Source organism: Nelusetta ayraudi, unplaced genomic scaffold, assembly GCF_046127955.1.
Source record: "Nelusetta ayraudi isolate G7.1 ecotype Tasmania unplaced genomic scaffold, CSIRO-AGI_Nayr_v1 ptg000005l, whole genome shotgun sequence".
Lineage (NCBI taxonomy): Eukaryota > Metazoa > Chordata > Actinopteri > Tetraodontiformes > Monacanthidae > Nelusetta > Nelusetta ayraudi.
This window is the reverse complement of record NW_027466055.1, coordinates 4,249,848-4,268,882: the sequence shown is the minus strand read 5'-3', so window position 1 is coordinate 4,268,882 and position 19,035 is coordinate 4,249,848. Positions and strand designations below refer to the sequence as shown.

The window sequence follows — 19,035 nt, the reverse complement described above, 5'->3', positions numbered from 1 at the left end:
GGCCATTTGAATTGCATGCCATTGGTGCGATGTTGGACATTTCTCACAGGATGGAGCTCCAGTTGCGAAAGACGTAGGTGTTTGGAAGTTTTGATCCCTCACCTTCAGGCCTCTCAGTCAGTCAGTCAGTCAGTCAGCAACTCTTGCTGTTACTCAGTCAATTGAAAGCCTCACGAGTCAACAAGTCGGTTACTGGGACCGAGCATCCAGTCGGGGCCCCGCAGCCGGCAGGCCCCCCCACCTGTCCCTGCTAATTTGGTGAGGAATCAATTAAGGCTGTGTTTGCCGAGTTCTCCTTGCCTTCAGCTCATCTGCTTCCCTCTAATGCAATTGTCCTGTGTGCTGCGTGCGGAGCGGCATAATAAAGTGATAAGGCTAATCAGGTTGGCTGCTCCTCTCCTCTCCCCATACGCACACTACACTTATTCTATTAGATGTGTAATGAGATTCTGCACTCCATCAACACGATGCCGCTTCGCGTGTGTGTGTGTGTGTGCGGGGACGCGCGCTAGTGTGTGTGTGTGAGCGAGAGAGCTTCTGTTCTCGCGGAGGAAATTTGCTCCATTTACATTCTATCATTAGCTTGAAACAAATGTGCCCTTGAGCTTAGCGCCCCTGTCTCTCTCGGCTGCAAACACTTTACTTTGGCAGCCGATCATAGTCGCATTGCGCGCATGCACACTCAGTCGACGCTAACACACACTGGCGCAGGGAACGGATTTATAATTGAATACAGGAATGCAGCGGCACACACTTCAATGGAACCAACGGCACAAAGTATTACTAAATTGCCGTGTAATGCTGCGAGCGTCGGGCAGGATCATTAGCTGAGGAATCGTCTTACTTTTCATTTACACACAAATACTCGTACACACCAACACACACACACTAATAAATGCAGTCATCCCTTCGTTAATCCATCCATCCAAAAACGAGGTGGTTGGATGACTAGATTAAGAGTACTTTGCGTGCGTCTCTACCTCTCACGCACACTCATACACCCCCACCCTCCCATCTAGACAAGCAGCGGGAGTGATGGTCGAGTAGATGTAAAGGACACGGCGCTCTATGATGTGCGGAACAGTTCTGGTCAATGGGCCAGATAATGAGTTGCCATAAACAGTGGCAGTCTTCCACTGTCCAGCTCAGCTCATTACCGTAGCTAGCATATGTAATCAGTGTGTTGCTGGGGCGTGTCTTAATGTACTCTACCCGACTGTGTCTCAAAGACGGGGCCTGGCCCACGGGGCGGGTCGCGTCAAGGTAAGGACAGATCCGCGGATCTTGCCTGGAAACAGAGAGGACGCTCACGTGCACGGCAACGCTCCAACGTTAACCAGGGTTGAGGTTGTGCCCCGTGTGAGACGTTGCCATGTTACCGGCAGTTTGTCATCGCCTCAATCAGGGAAAGGTTATATTCGGAGTAAGCAGTGACCTCATTATGATATGTTGAACATGCTGATCTTACTTAGGGTTATTGAGATGTTAACAGGTTTGTTGCTATAAGCATTCCTACTGGGAAATGTTGCTCCCTTTTGTAGCAGTTGCCACAGCTTGTATGTCCACTGTCCAGATATAATGTATGGTTGCTGTGCTTGCATATCTGACCCTTGTTCTAACATGCCTCATGCCTCGACTTGGCATTTCCCCATGCTGGCGTCTTCCATTGTTGAATAGGTAATCCCGAGCAAGTGTCAACCAAAAGTAAGAAAATGTAGCAGGTAAAAGTAAGGTTTTTTTTTCCCTAAAATGGGCCTAAGTGTTTGGCCACCTTTGTCACTGCGATTTAACCACTAGTAGTTCACATCTTTTCTTTCTCATTCAGGATATGATGAAAAACAAATACATTTGAATGCTTATCTAGCAGCTCTTTGTTCGGACATTAATTGGAAAATTATCCTAACCAGAATATGGGCCTTTTATCGTAATACTGTGCAGTGATTTCTGAAGTTGCCAACCAGTGGTCAAACACTTCCAGCCTCTAAAAAATACTCTTGTAAGTAAATTATAAATACTGTGGTAGAAATTACTTGAATTTGTAGTGGCCCAAACTTAGTGTCATTTAAAATATATAAACTTCTTAGCATTTACCAGCAGTAATGTATTGGGAAGGAGAGGCACATAAAGCACAAGCTCATATATTTCCTCATTTATCAATGACTTCATTAACATAAATCACTGCGAAGACAAAACAGAGGACACGCAGAATGTGGGTATTTCGGAGGCCAGAAAGCTCTCGGAGGGACGTAATTAGAACACACACATACACACATACAAACACAATATCAAGCTGTGCACATCCTCATTAACTCCCCGGGTATGATAAAACACGATTCTCTCTCATCCCACCCAAGAATCCATAAAGAGGAGATAGTATTTCAAGCTGCCGACACTAAATCTCTAATTATAACTTTATTTGAAGAAAACAAGGGAGCACTTAATAAGCAAATGAGAGCGATAATAACTTGGACGGTGGATTGGACCTAACAGACTAGATTATAGGGGTGAGCCCCTGCTGAGAGAGGGAGAGAGAGAGAGAGTTGTAAATAATGTGAACGTGTAAATTATGAGGCTAAATGCTCAAAAGCCGTAATTATGGCGGGCTTTGAATGGGCAGAGGCGAGTGGGTATGAGGATGAGAGGATAAAAGAAATTAGCCGCCTTCTTCATTCGCTCTCAGTTCCCTCACAACAGAGACCCCTTCTTCATTTCCATTTTACCTCACGGTTCTTTCTTTCTTAGCGCTTCAGTGGGTTTTGTCAACTTGAAGTAAAGACATAAAGTTCATTTGAAGGAGTAGGCAAGCCTACCGATTTCCAGGTGCCAATCCATTTAGTAGCATAATTTAGTGTAAAGGATATGCTTTTTTGAGTGACACTTTTGTTGAACATAGTCACCAGACACTGACCCTCTTACCAAGAGACAAAGCCAGTAACCTACGGGTGAATTACCAACAGCAGATAACCTCACAGCACTCCTGGATCGCTCAGGTTCTTCTGAGCCCCAGCTCATCCATCTTGCCAACTTCCAGTGGACAGTGTTTGCAATGGGTATTACAGTTTGAGTGGATTCCATAACAAGAAGTGGTGGGAGGTATGAGGGTGAGAAGCCACCGCTCTGAGAAACAGACAAGACGAGCAGCTGTGAAGAAAAATTGTTGAGGCTTTCGAGATTAGCTCAGATGCTGCTGCAGTTCCATCGTAACCACATTCAAATAGGTTGTTATGAAAAACTGACTTTTTCTGCTCTTCAACATGTCTTTTTGGCGTCATTGGCATGCCAAAAGACGACAACTTGGGCGTTTCTAGATTGGCTGACTGAGTGTAAGGCCTATGCAGCTTGAACTAGGAGTTTGGTTCACAAAAGAAACCTTGTTTGTTGTTGGAAGTAGACCAACAAAGTTATTTTATCAGATCGGTAAATGGCCAGAATAGCGCCATTAAAGAACATAAAGTTGCTCCACCGGCACTCTTGGTGGGCAAAAACAATTGTTCTGCCCTACGAGCAGTAACTGTCACAGTGATTGTCCTGCTTAATTGTGGATGATGTTAGAGATGTTCAATAAAGTTAGTGGATGTCTCAGGCTGAAAGGTAGGGGTGCAAATCTGAACTTTCTACTCTTGAATGCGAAAAACAATGAGCTTTTACTTGTTGGCCTCAGACTGCACAGGGCTCACAGATTAACCTCCAGCACTGCAACCTGATCCGAATATCAGCACCGGAGTGATACTGGCAAATAATGGCAAAACAGCCATTAACTGCAGGTATTAATGACGTGTGCAGCGTTAACAGCAGCAGAAATCTGTTCCTTCACTCAGCGAGAGCGGAGGTAAATGAGGCAGAGCAGGAGAGAGTGAATAATCAGCACAAGTCCTGCGGCAGTAAATACACACTCCTGCGTCCTTTTGTGAGTCTGCTACCAGTCCGGTATTCTATGTTTAAATACAATGTATGGACGTGAAACACCAATATTTGACTAGTAGTGATTGCAACTGTTTTCACTTTGTGTTCAATCTACCATCAACTGCTCCTCTATTCTACGACTGTGTAGTTTGCACCAAGACTTTGATTGATTAAAACTGCTTGTTGTCATTTTGTTCTGGCAAAAGAAAACAACTTCTATAGAACTTTCTTATTTCAGCTGACCTCCACCAGTAGAAACATCAACAGCACATCCATGTCTCCTCTCTTTGCTTTCAAACACTGGGGCTCCCTCCAAATCTCTGTCTTGACTTATTATAGAAATTATGCTGCTTTAATGATAATAAAAAAAAATGAATCAGCTCCAACTTGTTGGGTGTTTTTTTTTTGCTTCTTCAAATCCGCTGCTGGTGCTGGATGTGAACACAGTTATTCACCCTTTGTGTGTGTAGAATTTGTTCCACCCTGCACCGCCAGGCTCCCTGTTCCATTTGAAGTCATATTGTTATTCACTTTGACAGCCTGACAAAAAGGCGAAGACCTCAAACCCACAACATCATTAAATAATGCGTCTTAACCCACTGAGCTGTCTGAAAGAATACCAATACCATCTAATCACAGGCTGCAAGTCGGCACTGTTGTGGTTATGAATTGGTGCCACAGTTATGACATTTCAACCCCAATTTAACACACACGATTCGAGGTCTCTCTCTCTCTCTCTCTCTCTCTCTCTCTCCTTCTCATTCTCTCTTTGTCATCACACACTCATTCATTTTCTGCGTAACCCCCTTTTATTTCTGTGCGCCGACACTCTGCGGCGTTTGTCAAATCTCTTTAGACTTCTCCACGGCTACAGGATATGAAATTGACTTGTTCAAAAAAAAAAAAAATGAGACAAGTATTCACAGAGGAGTTTTGCCCATTCAAGGTTGATTTCATTTTATTCGCTTTCAGGGGCTGTCTGTCTGTTTGCATGTTAAGGATGTGAGCTGTGTGTGTGTGTGTGCGTGTGTGTGTGTGTGTGTGTGAGCATGCGCGTGAGCGCGCACGTTGCTTTGTGCTGCTGCCATTCAGCCAGTTGTACATATGTCACACAATCTCGCACACCCGGTTATATTTGACATACGCTTAACGGGGGCCAGGGGTATCGCTCGCAGCGTAGTGTGTGTGTGTGTGCGTGTGTGTGTGTGCGTGTGTGTGTGAGTGAGGTTGGGGAGGTTGTGGGGGGTCCCTGAACAGTCGTCTGCGCTCCTGTACCAATCCAATGAAGTTGTCTCAGCATGACAGCTTCATTATCTTGTATGAAAGTGGGACAAATGGACGCTTGTCTCTCTATCAGTCTGGGTGTAAGTATCGCCAGCTGAAAGCCTTAACACACACACACACACACACACACACACACACACACACACACACACACACACACACACACACACACACACACAGTGCCTGTTAAGTCCAGTCATGCTCCTTCACTTCAGCTTCATATACGTGTGTGTGTGTGTGTGTGTGTGTTAAGGCTTTCACTAAGGAGCTTGTAAGTAATTTTTCAGGGGACTTTTCCTTTTTTTTTACTTTTCTGAAACTTTATCATTCATTTCAAGGTGAGGTTTCAATTGACGTTGAGTTGAAGTGGAAGCTGAAGTAGGGTTGGATAGAAGTCAATATTAGTCCTCACAAAGATACATTAAAAGCTGTGTGTGTGTGTGTGTGCGTGTATGTGCCTCTGTGTATATGTGTTGGGACTACATGCACACGCACACACACACACACATACACACACACACACACACACACACACACACACACACACACACACACAGTTGCTGACAACTCTCTCAATCACACAGCCTTGGCAACCTTAGGGGAGGTAAGGCAGGTGTGTGTGTGTGTGTGAGAGAGAGGGAAACAGACACGACCTGCCCACCACCTCACCCTCAGCCCAGCCCATCTGCATCCTGACATCTGACAGGGGCACCACACCAGGCCACTTCACCTATTCTTGGCTGTGTGTGTGTGTGTGTGTGTGTGTGTGTGTGTGTGTGTGCGCGCGCGCATGTATCCTATGCCTTAGAAAAGGTAGAGTATGTAAATAATCCCACGCATCTCAACCATGGGAAGACGGACACACACACACACACACACACACACACACACACACACACACACACACACACACACACACACTTCTCTTTCTTTCATCCCGCAGCCACTTTACGCCCTCGGGGTTGTGGGGTCTTGGCCTCTGTCTGATTTCTTGGGGTCAGTTTCTCACACTTGTGACAGGGTCGCACACCTTCTCCTCTCATTATTAACCTGCAGGAAAATGCCACATGGCCAAACTCTCAGCGCATATCTGGCCGTGTGTGCGTGATTTAAAGAGATGGAGGAGACATGACAAAACTGGCTGCGTGTGTGTGTGTGTGTGTGTGTGTGTGTGTGTGTGTGTGTGTGTGTGTGCTGGGATGAAGGAGGAGATGGAGACACTCAGGTGTGTGCAGGATTGTATAGGGCCTGAATTTAACTCTGTGTGTGCGTGCGTGCACGTACGCGCGCACATGCGTCCTCAGGGCATTACCTATCACATTAGCCGTATGACAGACTGCCCAGCCTCCTCCCTCATTTCCTGTCAATCAAGCATAGCACATCACATTCAGCCAACAATAGCTCACTTTAAAGAGAAAAAAACACCCAATTACAGTTTCAACACGGTGCCCCAGTGCTTCGGGACACTTTAATGTACATCCAGGAACATTTGGCACCATATAGTCGCCTTTACCCTCCTCCCGGCTCCCATCTGCAGCCGGAACCCCAACAGCAATTTCCAAGACCTGCGAACCGCAAATGCAGCTTTGGCTTTTCCTTGGTTAGAACGCCATGGAACACCAGCAGGAAGGGGGAGGGGGACAAAATTATTTAGCAAAAGATGGTGTGAACATAGAAGTTGTCAAGAGCTATTTAGTCTGAAAACAGAGAGGAAAAAAGATACAACTGACAGACCTTCATGAGTATTTAAATAGATAGATAGATTTCTCCTCAAGATGGATATTTTGTACAAGTTGTTTCACAATCATCACAATCAGAGTCGTTTTAATAGTTTCAAGGAGAGAAAAACTTGCTGAAAGTGAGAAAAAGATTTTTGATGTTTTTACAAGACTTTAAAGAAAATAGAAATTGGAATTCTGAAACATCAGCAGCTGCAAAGTGGCGAAACAAAAGGATGAAAAAGGTGAAGCTGGACACTGGTGCTGATGTTTGATACTTGCTTGGTTTGTGTGTGTGTGTGTGTGTGTGTGTGTGTGTGTGTGTGTGTGTATGTGTGTGTGTGTGTCACCCCCCCCACTCCCACTCCATCAACCTCCACTCACCACCAGCTGTCTCCCCTCATTTACATACTCTGGGATCCCTCTAATGGAATTAGCCACAAGTTTCCTGAGGTGAGGCACTGCGAGCACACACACACACACACACCCACACACAGAGGGAGCTAAAACCGAAGTGTGTGCACTGTATCCGAGTGCGACACAATGAGAAGGTCAAGCAGAAAACAAACTCGACCACAACTCAAAAACCAGTCCAAAGATGAGAAACTCTGAAGCAGAGATCGCTGGTCTCCACTCAACCCCTCTTTAGGCTGAAAAAAATCAATAAGGTGACGCCCAAACTCAAAGGAGGACTGTTTGTAATGGACAACTGTAAGTCTACTTTCACAGTGTTTCTGTGTTTTAAGAGTCATTTCAACAAAGAGCTGAACACTGTGGGGCTTCTAAGACATATTTGTTGTAACTTAAACTTTGGTTCATTGTCAATTGACATTAAAGCACATGTTTTCTACATATCCCATGATATGAGATGTTTTCCTCCTATGAGGTGGGTCACCAAAACACTCCATCCATCTGCTCCTGCTCCGGCGCCTCTGTCAAATTTTAGAACCCACCAGTCAAAAAGTTTAGCCACCCCTCATCTAGGCGCTTCCCTCGGCATCCTACCACAAATCACGTGTCTGTGGAATGGGTGTGAGGCCAGACTAGCCGATTAACGCACTCAAGTCCCTGTGGTGTTATATCAGGACCTGCTGACGGCCTCTTGTCCAATCAAAATGCCTCATTGGAACCAATTGCTGTGTTCTCGTGTGTATCTCTGATACATTCTACCAACACTGCCGTCATCCCTGTGTTCATCAAAGAATTCCACAGAAAATTCTGTCAGTTTTAGACGCACTGCGATGAGGGTAATCTGCTGGTGATCCAGGCCGGAGACTCTGGACATTCTTCCACATTCTGTCCCCAACAAAGACCCGGCTCAGAGGCAATCTTTGACTCTGCCGTCTCCCCTGCCTGACCTCCACAGCTGGGGTTGCTCCTTTTTTTTGTTTTGTCCTCCTCGTCAGCAGGTCCCGTCCGTCAATACTCAACTGTCAGTCACCGGGGTGACAATTGGCAGCTGTCGATGGCGGGGAAGAGGGCCACCCGCCTGAAAACAGGTCTCCACACCTGAAACGCTATCAGCTGCCAATATGAATACACACACAGAGAACAGGCACAGAGCCGTGCGCACACACGCCGATCTTTACATGCGCCGCGGCACGAAAACGCACACGCGGGCAAGCGCACACTCACCTTACACTCTCTTTGATCCCTCATCACACTTGATCATCGCTGACGCTGGGAAATTTGTTTTAGTAGCAACGAGATCGGATCAGATGAGGAAACAAAGAATCACCTTCTGAGTATCCAATCTTCGGCACACACACACACACACACACACACACACACACACACACACACACACACACACACACACACAATGTCACTGATGCAAGCACTTTGACACTAACTGACACAGGGCTCCCCCTACTGGAGACCCGAAAGACCTTTGGCAATGACATTCCAGTCCCTTGTTACACTTTCATACATTAACATTCCTTCATTGATTCAACCATCCTTCTATTCAATCCTCCTCCTCCTCCCACTAACGCTTCCCAAACTTCCCATTATTCAAGTATGTCTATAACATATTTATTACCGAGATGTTTTCCGCAGCTTTTTCTTGTTCATTCATTAGGTTGTTTTTCCATCAACCTCCCTTTTTTTATTTTCTATGATGACATGTTTCCTTTGAACAGTGAGAACTTTTCGTAGCTACAGAAACCTGAATCATCACTACAAGTTCTGCATAAGGTTAAAAGCAACCTTTGACAGGAATTACATAGGGCAGCATACATTTATCTTGAATAATTTTCAAATTCGAGTGATGGTTAAAGAGCATGTATTGATGCACAAAATCTGTATTTAAGAGAAAAATCTAAAAATCACTTGCAATGACAACAAGAACTCCCGCTGCTCTCTGCTGCAGCCTACCGCGCTGTATGTTTAATTTGGGTTTGGTGATATTTTGGAGCGGATCTGGGGAAGCAGACTGCTCATGAGCTCACCAAAAAACCCCTGGCGAACCCCGAGGTGTGCAACATTTATTTATTGCATGTCAGAAACATTAAAAGTGCTCATAAATTGTGATTCACGAATGGCCCTGGGGGAAGCTGCGTTTTCAGACGAGGCCAACTGTTTATATAAGTGTGTCTTTGGCGAGGGGAGGGAGAGCCGAGGACGCGAGCGCACGCTCGGAGGGAAAATGAACGCGTGGCTACGGAGACTTTTGTCTGCGTCCAACGGCTTTTTTCTAGAAACTGCATGACTGTTTCTTAGTTTTTTTAAGTGCACTGTTTCAGAAATAAAAGCACACATTATCACAAGTTTTTTTTTGGAAGGGGGCAAACTGCATAGATGCATTTTTTTTTTTTTTAATTTAGGTTCTTTGTAAATGTATTTCTTTGGGTAAAGGGGCAGAAAATCTAAGAATATTCTTCTTTCTGCTGCCTTTCATTCAGGAGTTGGGATTGTTTTGTTTAAACTGAATGAATAAAATGAAATTATGATTAAAAAATAAACGAATAAGAGCCGGTTTACTGACTGTGCAGTGCTGAGTGCACCCGTGTACTGAGTGCCGCAGAAGCAGGCAGCAACAGAGAGGAAGGCAGCGAGTGTCTGTCTGTCTGTCCGTCCGTCCGTCCGTCCGTCTGTCTGTCTGCACTCTCCCTCCTCTGCACCCGCGACGTCCATCCGCATGAGAAATGTGATTACAAAAGAGAGAGAGAGAGAGAGAGAGAGAAAGTGTGTGTGTGTGTGTGTGTGTGTGTGTGTGAGCGGAGCCGTGCGCCACAGCTGGCATGGCATCTGGCTTGGCATATCGCTGCCCTGCCTCGCCCGCTGCCTGCGCGCCCTAATGTGGCTGTCGACAAGCCCATTAAGAAGCCATTACTAAACGCTCTCTCTTCCTCTCTCTCCCTCTCTCTCTCTCTCTCTCTCTCTCTCCGCTCCTCTTCCACGCCTTGCAGCACAGGCCTGGGGGGAGAACGTCGGTAACACGGAGGGAACCAGGCGGCCAGACAGAGGAGGTGGGGGGGGGGGGGGGGGGGGGGGGGGTATACAAGTAGGTTTGACGTGCGTCAAAAAGTCCATCCATCCATCCATCCATCCATCCATCCGGCACTCAGAGTGACTGATGAATGTCTTTCACATCAAACGTTAACGACGAGGTGCAGACAGGACAAGTTTCAAGTTTGGAAAAGTAGGGGGGGAATCTGAATTTACTTCATACTTCAAACTGCAAGAGACAACTTGATTTATGTCTCTTCATCTAGGGCATGATGTTCAGTCTTGGTAGCAGATGCAGATCAGTGGTGAGGTATTGTGAGGACCCTGGCTGCGTTTTTAGCCAGCAGCAGAGTGAGGAAACTTTTTTACTGGTTCCCAATTTTTCACAAAATTTTTGGGTTAGGGATGCAAAAGATGAATGGAAGTTCATGAAAAATCCTCACAAAGATTTAAAAGACCATGCACAAAGCCGGATCAAACCAAACTATAATGTCAATAGACATTATAATTATAATGTCATAGACACTGCCCTTCTATGGCAGTAGAATGGCAGTAAACACCACCAACAAAACATACTGCACCAAGAAAGCAGTTAACAGCACGTTACCACTTTAAAATAAAAATATCTTGATAAAATTGAAGAATTTAAATATGCTGAATTATTAGTCATTACTTTAATGAACAGAGAACTTGATAATCTATCATGTACAAAATCATCTGGAGTGGGGGGTCTGGGCTGGTTGTGTGTGTGTAAGAGAGTGGTGGGGGGTGGATGATCAGGTATGGAGGAGAACACAGAAGGTGTGTGGGCGGGCCCAGTCCCAGAAGGCCCGCCCTCAGCGCCTGGTGCGTCTTCAATTCCAGACCAAATATTCATAATTAGAATAAGGAAGTTATTTGTAAAAAGTGACATGACAGAGGATTTCCTAAATGTTATCCAGGCATCCATATTTAGATACTTAGATCCACATTAAGATGATAACATCATGTTTATTTTTGTGATTTTATTTTTTCTAGAAAATCTGGTGGATTTATGTCAATCTGTTAAATCTCAAAATCTATTTTAGCTGCTACAGTTGTCTATAATCAACGCTCTACACTTGCGAATATACAGCATACCATTGCTTCAACAAACACATTCAAACCCGCACAAATGTTATTCACATGCAGTGACTCTTAGCCTGTTCAATACACCGGACACATTTTGGCAAGAGGCACTGGAGAAGCTGCTGGGAACAAAATAAAGTCCATGACATGCATCAGGCAACGTTCCTTCAACCTCCTACTTTTCCTTCCTCTCTCGGGGGCCACGCAGGCTTTGGTCCGTTTCATGGGGCTTCCAACCTCGGAGAGCAGACGACGAACAGCCATTCTGCAGGTGCTGAACGCCGCGGCGGTGGGCGGCTGGAGGGGAGGAGACGGAGAGAAGAGAGATGGAGGAAAACTTTTTCAAGGCGGAGGTAGAGAGAAGAGCAGGAAAGACAAAGAGAAAGACGGAACGCCAAGGAACTCGGCTCTCACTTGGTTTGATTTGCAATATTAGCACAAACAGGGTCACAACAATGTCTGGCGAAATTGTACCTCTTGCATTTGCATCTGCATGTGTACTAAACATCACCAGCTGTGTTTCCATTACCCCTGGAAATCCGCGAAACCTAAATATCGGTTATTGATGTAGCGGTGTATCGCAAAAGTGTCACGGAAACACTTTTCCGCATTTACGTGTCACCAGACGTGACGTTACGGGGTCACGTGACCAGTTCACTTCAAAATGCGCTTCACACCATTCAATGGAAACACCTGCAAACCGCAATTGCACTGTGTCAAAATTTTAGAAATATTACTTTTATTTTGCAAAAAACTGTTAATGGAAAGGTAGCTATTTAAATTTTGACTTGCGAGGACATTCACTGTATATGCAATAGCTTTCTAAAACAATTTCATAACACCTCCCATAGTTCTCCAATCAATAAAAACAGCCAAAGAAGAGCCAGCTGCGATTTCCTGCCGTCCATACGGAGAGGTGAACGTGAGCATCCATCAAAATGATTCCAAAATATACCCACCAAGACCTCCCCGCCGCATGTGTCTGTGCGTGTGTGTGCGCGTGCGCGTGTGTGTGTGCATGTGCATGTGTGCGTGCGCGCCCATGTGTTAGTGAATTGCTCTTTTCATGAGTGACTGTGACAGGTTTCTCATCAGGCCCCAAGGCGTCCTCACAGTTAGAGCATGTACAGTGCTGCCCTAATGCAGCACACACATGCAGCACACACACACACACACACACACACACACACACACACACACACACACACACACACACACACACGCGGCAGAAGTGGGTGTAAAAGAGAGAGCTTTCCGTCACACTGCAGCTTGCCGGAGCTGGAAACACACACGCGTGTCTTTGTGCGTCTCCGCCGGCTGCTGGAACTAAGCGAGGCTCTTAATCACGGTTATAACGGGCAACATTACCGGCAGCAGCGGTGGCGGCGGCGGCGGCGGCGGCGGGCTAATGATGAATGCCCGAGTCGCCGTGCAAAACCCTGACCTCCTTTTCTGCTGCGATGCACAAAAAAAATCCCCGGCACAAAAGATGCAACACAACCACCGTGAGATTAGAACAACACTGCAACAAAAAAATACTCTTTGAAGATGAATGAATGAACACGGATGACAAATAAAAAAAATCCCGCACACGCCCCCCAGCCGGGTCCACTAACCTCGGTGTACAACTGTCCAATCTATTCGCCCCTCCGAGTGATGGCTTTGGATTTAGCAAGCGGCACGACGCGCACAAACACACGCAAACGTAAATTATGCTTGGCACCGGAATAAGGAAGTGAGGAAAAAAATAAAAATAAAATGTTGAACGTGATGAGAAAGGGAGGAGCTGATATATTGGGTATTAAATGAAATGTAAATGAGCGAGGGGAAGAAAAAAAAAAAAAAGAAGACGTAAAAAAAGGGAAAAAGAGAGAGAGAGAGATCCGGGACATGAAAGAGACGGAGAGAAAGAAGAGAGCCGCGGAGATTTTTCTTTCTTTTTTTTTTTTTGCGGCGTGGGGAGTGAGGAGTTACGAGCCAAGCGCAAAGTTTTGATGAAGGACAAACTAATGTCAGAGACTGGGGCGGTTCGGGCTTCCTGCTCCCCGGCTAGCGCGTGTGATCCCGCCTGTCACTCACACTCCATCGCCATGACAATCATCATAATGCCGACGCCCGGGGGCGGGGACAAGCCTGTCCTTGTAACAAACAGAACGAACCCCTCTGCTGCGTGACGCCAGCCGCTGCCGAGGAGATCTCAGCTCACACTGTCGCCGGGGCGCGCACACACACACACATACACACACACACACACACATAGAGGGAAATCGTGCAGCGACCGCCACTCGCAGGGTTTGTTGCAAAATTGAACTAGCAGTGCAGAAGAAAGTGAGGCGAACGCAGCTCGGTTTGATCTGCCTGTTGTTGCTGCACGTTTGGGAAGACAGTCGTCACGCGCTGCGTGTGCACATTTGGGATCAGTTTGATCACAACATGTGAGTGAAAGATTGAACTCTTCTGTGTGTGTGTGTGTGTGTGTGTGTGTGTGTGTGTGTGTGTGTGTGTGTGTGTGTGTGCGCGCGCTAGCCAATGGGTAGGGAGCAGGCACTTGTCAAGCTGAGGAAGAGATGGCAAAGTGGACGATGATGCCAGCTCTCGGTGACAGCTCCTTCACACACATATGCACACACTCGCACACACACACACACGCACACATGATGTAACCCCCCCACTTCGACCCTCACCCCCAACCCCCACTCTCACCCCCCCGAACCTACCCCTGAACCCTGCAGTGCGGAGCTGTGAAAGCTGGGACACGGAGAGAAAACGAGACTGGTGGAAGCTCCTTTTGACTAGAGGCCGGATTGTTGGTGGTGCGTTTGTGCGTGAGTGTGTGTGTGTGCGCGCGCGTGTGTTGGGCTGGCAGGGAGGGAGGAAGTGAGGGGGTTCAAAGTGTCACATCAATTTGTGGCTGTGCTGTTTCTGAAAGAGGCTAACCCCACTGCCACTTGAGCTTAACACAACAGTGAACGGCACACTGGCAGACAAGACGCCACACACACACACACACACACACACACACACACACACACACACACACACACACACACACACACACAGTATAGCTGCAGATATCGGCAGAGAAAAGGCCCTTAAAATTTGTAAATTTTGTAAAAAAAAAAAATCACTTTGCCTTTGTATTCAAACTGTAATTGATTGTAACAGCCTGTAACTGAAGTCCAGAGGAAAATAGAAAATTCAGCCCATTACTCTGGATGTCACTGTCCAGAGAAAATGTGTGCTTGTGCTTGCGGAAAAAAATATAAAACCTGTGATGTCACAAAGGGCACAGGAACTTCTCTCAGGTGAGGAGCAGCGCTCCCCAACCAGGGCTTCGCTCCACCTTCCACTGCCTTATTTTTGTCTCCTTCCAAACATGTGGAAGGTTGTCACAGGTTAGCAAGAAACTAACCCCCTTCATCTCCCTAACCCCTAAACCTCCTGTTTAAAACAGAAGGCTGTAAACAGAGGGCTAAATATGCTCCTTTCTGGTGATCTTAAAAAGCTTTTGAATACTGAACTGGAGCCCAGAGAGAAAAATAAAGATGAATAAAGATAAAGATAAAGAGTGTAATAAGGCACTTGGTAGATAAGGTGTTTCATGATGGGACACTTGGTGCCAATATGACATTTTACTCATGTTCAGCTTAGAAAACGCAGCAGCACTGGCCTACAACTATTAAACAGGCTGTCATACACCTGAAGACTTCATTGTTGAGCGTTTACACACACACACACACACACACACACACACACACACACACACACACACACACACACTCTCTCTCTCTCTCTCCCCCTGTCTCTCTCTCTCTCTCTCTCACACACACACACACACACACACACACTCTTTGAGACTAACGTCATTTTCCCGCAAATCTATCAAAGCCTGAAATTGTATTTTTGCTCGGATGCTCCAGTGTGCCTTGGAGCACAAGCAGCCGGCGGAGGTGAGGTTGCTGGTTAAAAACCCCCCAGGGGTGACCTGGCCAGGGCCCCCGCACCACTTTAACCACTCGTCTCCATTAACAAGCTCCCAGATATCAATATGCTCCCCAGGGAGCAGGCACGCTCTAACCAACCACTTACCCTCTCTCCTCCATTTCTGCCTCTCATATCTCCCTCTTTCTGCCACCATGCTACTCAATGAGGAAAGACAGCGGGGGGAGAAAGGGAGCAAAAAAAATAAAAAAATATGAGATTGATTTATTTGCCTCGGTGTTCTTTGGGATGGAGTCCTCTCCCTCTCCTTCTTTGCCGTTCCTCTCCCCCTCTTTTTTCCCCGCAAACCGAAACCAATTAGCGAGCAGAGCACTTGTAGCGGGGAATGTAGGGCAAGCGAGGAGTAATAAAAAAGTATTGACTTTTCTGTGACTGTACGCGGCGTGAAAGGGGTGCCGCGGCCTTGTCCGACATGAAAGGAGCTCCATTAATTTCACTTATTTCACCCAGGCCCCTGTCAGGAGGCCCTAATGCGTCCCAGGCGCACTTCTCACATGCAGGCACTCAGACAGCGCCAACGCAGCTCCAGCCTGGTTACCAAATGAGTTTACATTACATATCAAAGCAAGAGAGAGCGAGGGAGAGAGGGAGAGAGGGAGAGAGGCAGCGGAGGGAGGCATGAGAGAGAGGAATCATTTCTAATTCCCCCCGGTTGAGACACAAAAGCGAGGCCTTTCGTACGCAGCTCGTTTTGCTGTGGCCTCCACGTCCTCCTGCAGCCTTCCACACTTTCTCTCGCACGAGTAGGAAAAATAAATCCCAAAGGAGCCAAATACAAATCTTAAAATCTATGTCTGAGACAAAAGAACCAACGAGGTAATTGTAAGAAAAGACAGAATGAACTTAATTCAGTTTTCCCAAATATTGTTCGGTGGATTTGATGTGTCATCTGCATTCAGCAGTGTATGAATATTTTGACATACCAATGCTGAGCAACATGTATGGTCAATTGGCATAATTGATGTGCATGTAATACATTTTTTAAAAATCCATCGTACTTAGGTGTATAAACAACCTCATTAAGCTTGGCTGAAGTGCTGGAGCAAAACAAACATGCGAGGGCAGAACAACCACACATGTAGCCAAGTGTTTCAAATTGAAAGCCTTAAAACAAGCATTCAAAAGCTTCAATTCAACCAAGGGCACTATTAGTACACAATTATTTCAAACATTTACAGCAGCCAATGAAGAGACTTGCTCTCCTCAGCATTTAGGCCGAGATCTGTGGAGCATCCAGGAACATCTGACTTGATGATACCAGTGCTTTGAAACCTTCTAAACAGAAAACAACTCCTAAATAAATCAGCCTTGGAGTTCAGGCTAGAATTGAGGAAATGCTCACGATTTCAACACCAAAAAAAACCCAACCCTTGTATCATATTATTTCGTGTCTCATGACCAAAACCCAGTCGGCTCCGCGTGAACTTTCTTTATCGCTCCTTTTTTCGACAAGTTCACGAGTGCTGTTGTGTGTACGAGCCTGTTTTTGTGTTACGGTGGGCAAACGCATGTGTACGGCATGTCCGCGCTTGTGTGTGCGCACTCCTTTGTGTGTGTGTGTGTGTGTGTGTGTGTGTGTGTGTGTGTGTGTGTTGGAATAAGAGCAAAGTGTGAGAGGCTATCTGTAGTCAGAAACTAATCAGCGTGTGTGAGATAAGAAAGCAGCCTTTATGGTGTATGGTAATCAGAAACACCTCCCCTCCTCGCCGGCCCGCCACCGCCATGCATAATCACCACGACTTATTCAAATGATTGATGAAATATGCGTCTGTGAAATCGGAGCTGCTTTTGTTATCATCCCCTCCGTACCCCTTCCTTCCTTCCTTCCTTCCTCCCTTTCCCTTTTCGCTCAATCTATTTTTTTCTTCTTTTTTTTTTGTTCTAGGTCTCGTTCAACCTCTTCGTCTCTCAAAATATCTCCCCCTCCGCTCCGCAATGGCCGAAGATGTTTGGAAGACGACGCGCAAACAAGAAAATTACACGCGCTGCATGGGGGCCCCGCACACGCCCACCAACACCCCCACCTTGAAAGCGTGCACGTGGGCACAGAGGAAACGCCACGTGGGGGCTCCCCGTTCTCGACGCATGAGAGATTCATGAGGAAAAAAAAAACCCTGACATCAACCGGCGGAGGAATATGAGGAAGAGGAAGGGGGGAGGAGGAGGGCAAGAGGGAAGATAACGACGAGAGAGGAGAGGAGAGTAAACAGGGAGGCGCATTAATTGTTCTGTCCTGCAGAGAGAGAGGGGGAGAGAGAAAGAGAGAGAGAGAGAGGGGGAGAGAAAGAGAGAGAGAGAGAGTGAGAGAGAGAGCGAGAGGCGCTGGCTGGATAAGAGGGGTGAGAGGAGATGGACTGATAGATGGAATGAGATAAATAGATGCTTCAGAGAACTTCTTGTCAATGACACTCGGCCTCATTAATCAGGGCCGGACGCAGAAGCAATGCCAGCGGAAGGTAACCAAAGGCCGCTCATGAACAAGAAGCAAACTAGGGAGGCGCTGATGGAGTCCAAATACTGTGAGATTGTGAAACTGAAAAACTAAATAGATTATAAGAGACTGATGCACAGATTTGGACTCTCAAAAGGGGTCACATGGACAAACAGAACTGGGTAGCACCAGTCAAACATATCAGATGGTGAGTTTGACAAATAATCCATTTGTCTCTACTTTAATATCAGCAGTGAGTTGAGATTGAGCGCTCACCTGTGTTTTAACCCATAAGGAGAATCACACACACACATATACACACATACACGCATTGCGCATTTCCTAAAAGTGTCGAGCGAAGTAAAAGCAAACTTTTGAGAAAGTTCTTTACTGGCCGCTTATTAACGAGGCATCATAAAGGGGTTTAGGTGAGTTTACAGTGTCACACAAATGCCATGTGCCTCACCCATGTTCTTTTACATTGTGACCCGTGTGTTGACTTTGGCCGCAGGAGTCGAGAGTTTTAATGATCTTGATGATACAGATAAATTGTGTGTCATTGTATCTGGTATTTTATCTTGCCAGAGCCTGTTACATCACTTAGTGAAGACTGTCTTTCGTTGGTTTTGTGGTCCCAATTGGTCCAAAACAGTTTTAGTGGCTTTAAAGTATTCATTCACAACTCTCTTTTTGGGTTCTCCTCAATGCCAAGGGCGAGGGGAGCGGTATCGGGGGTTTTGAATTATTTCTCTAATTCATCTGCACCCTTATATTTGTATTGTGTCCTGTAGATTAGACACATGAATAAAGGTTTTACCTTATCTTCACTACTTATTCCAAAGCAGGTGATTATCGCCAGAGGGACATTCTTTTTTATTCTTTTGAATGGAGCTGATTCTTGAGCCCCTGCACAGCGAGGCTGAACACTGGCTTCAAATACCCACCGGAAGAGTGACAAGGACTTTGGTCCGGACTTGCTTGGCTTAAACTAATGCACAGCATAGGTGCGGACCGGCGAGGCGAGGGGAGACACAGCTTTCAGCAGACGACTGGGACTGTTTGAGCGGAGGGAAGGCGGCTGGCCAAGGGTGGGGGCTGAGGCTGAGGGGTAAGATTAAGACCGGGGCTGGGGCTGCTGAA

At 46.3% G+C, this 19,035-nt stretch overlaps 1 protein-coding gene across 1 annotated transcript in view; it reads right to left on the bottom strand.

The window, feature by feature from the left end:
* Nucleotides 1-11,325: 11,325 nt before the first annotated feature.
* Nucleotides 11,326-19,035, bottom strand: part of spata17 (spermatogenesis associated 17) — a 33,094-nt gene continuing 25,384 nt past the window's right edge. The window contains exon 10 of the mRNA XM_076050275.1: nucleotides 11,326-11,759. The gene's annotated coding sequence lies outside the window, so the exon portion shown is untranslated. The remainder of the gene's footprint in view (nucleotides 11,760-19,035) is intronic.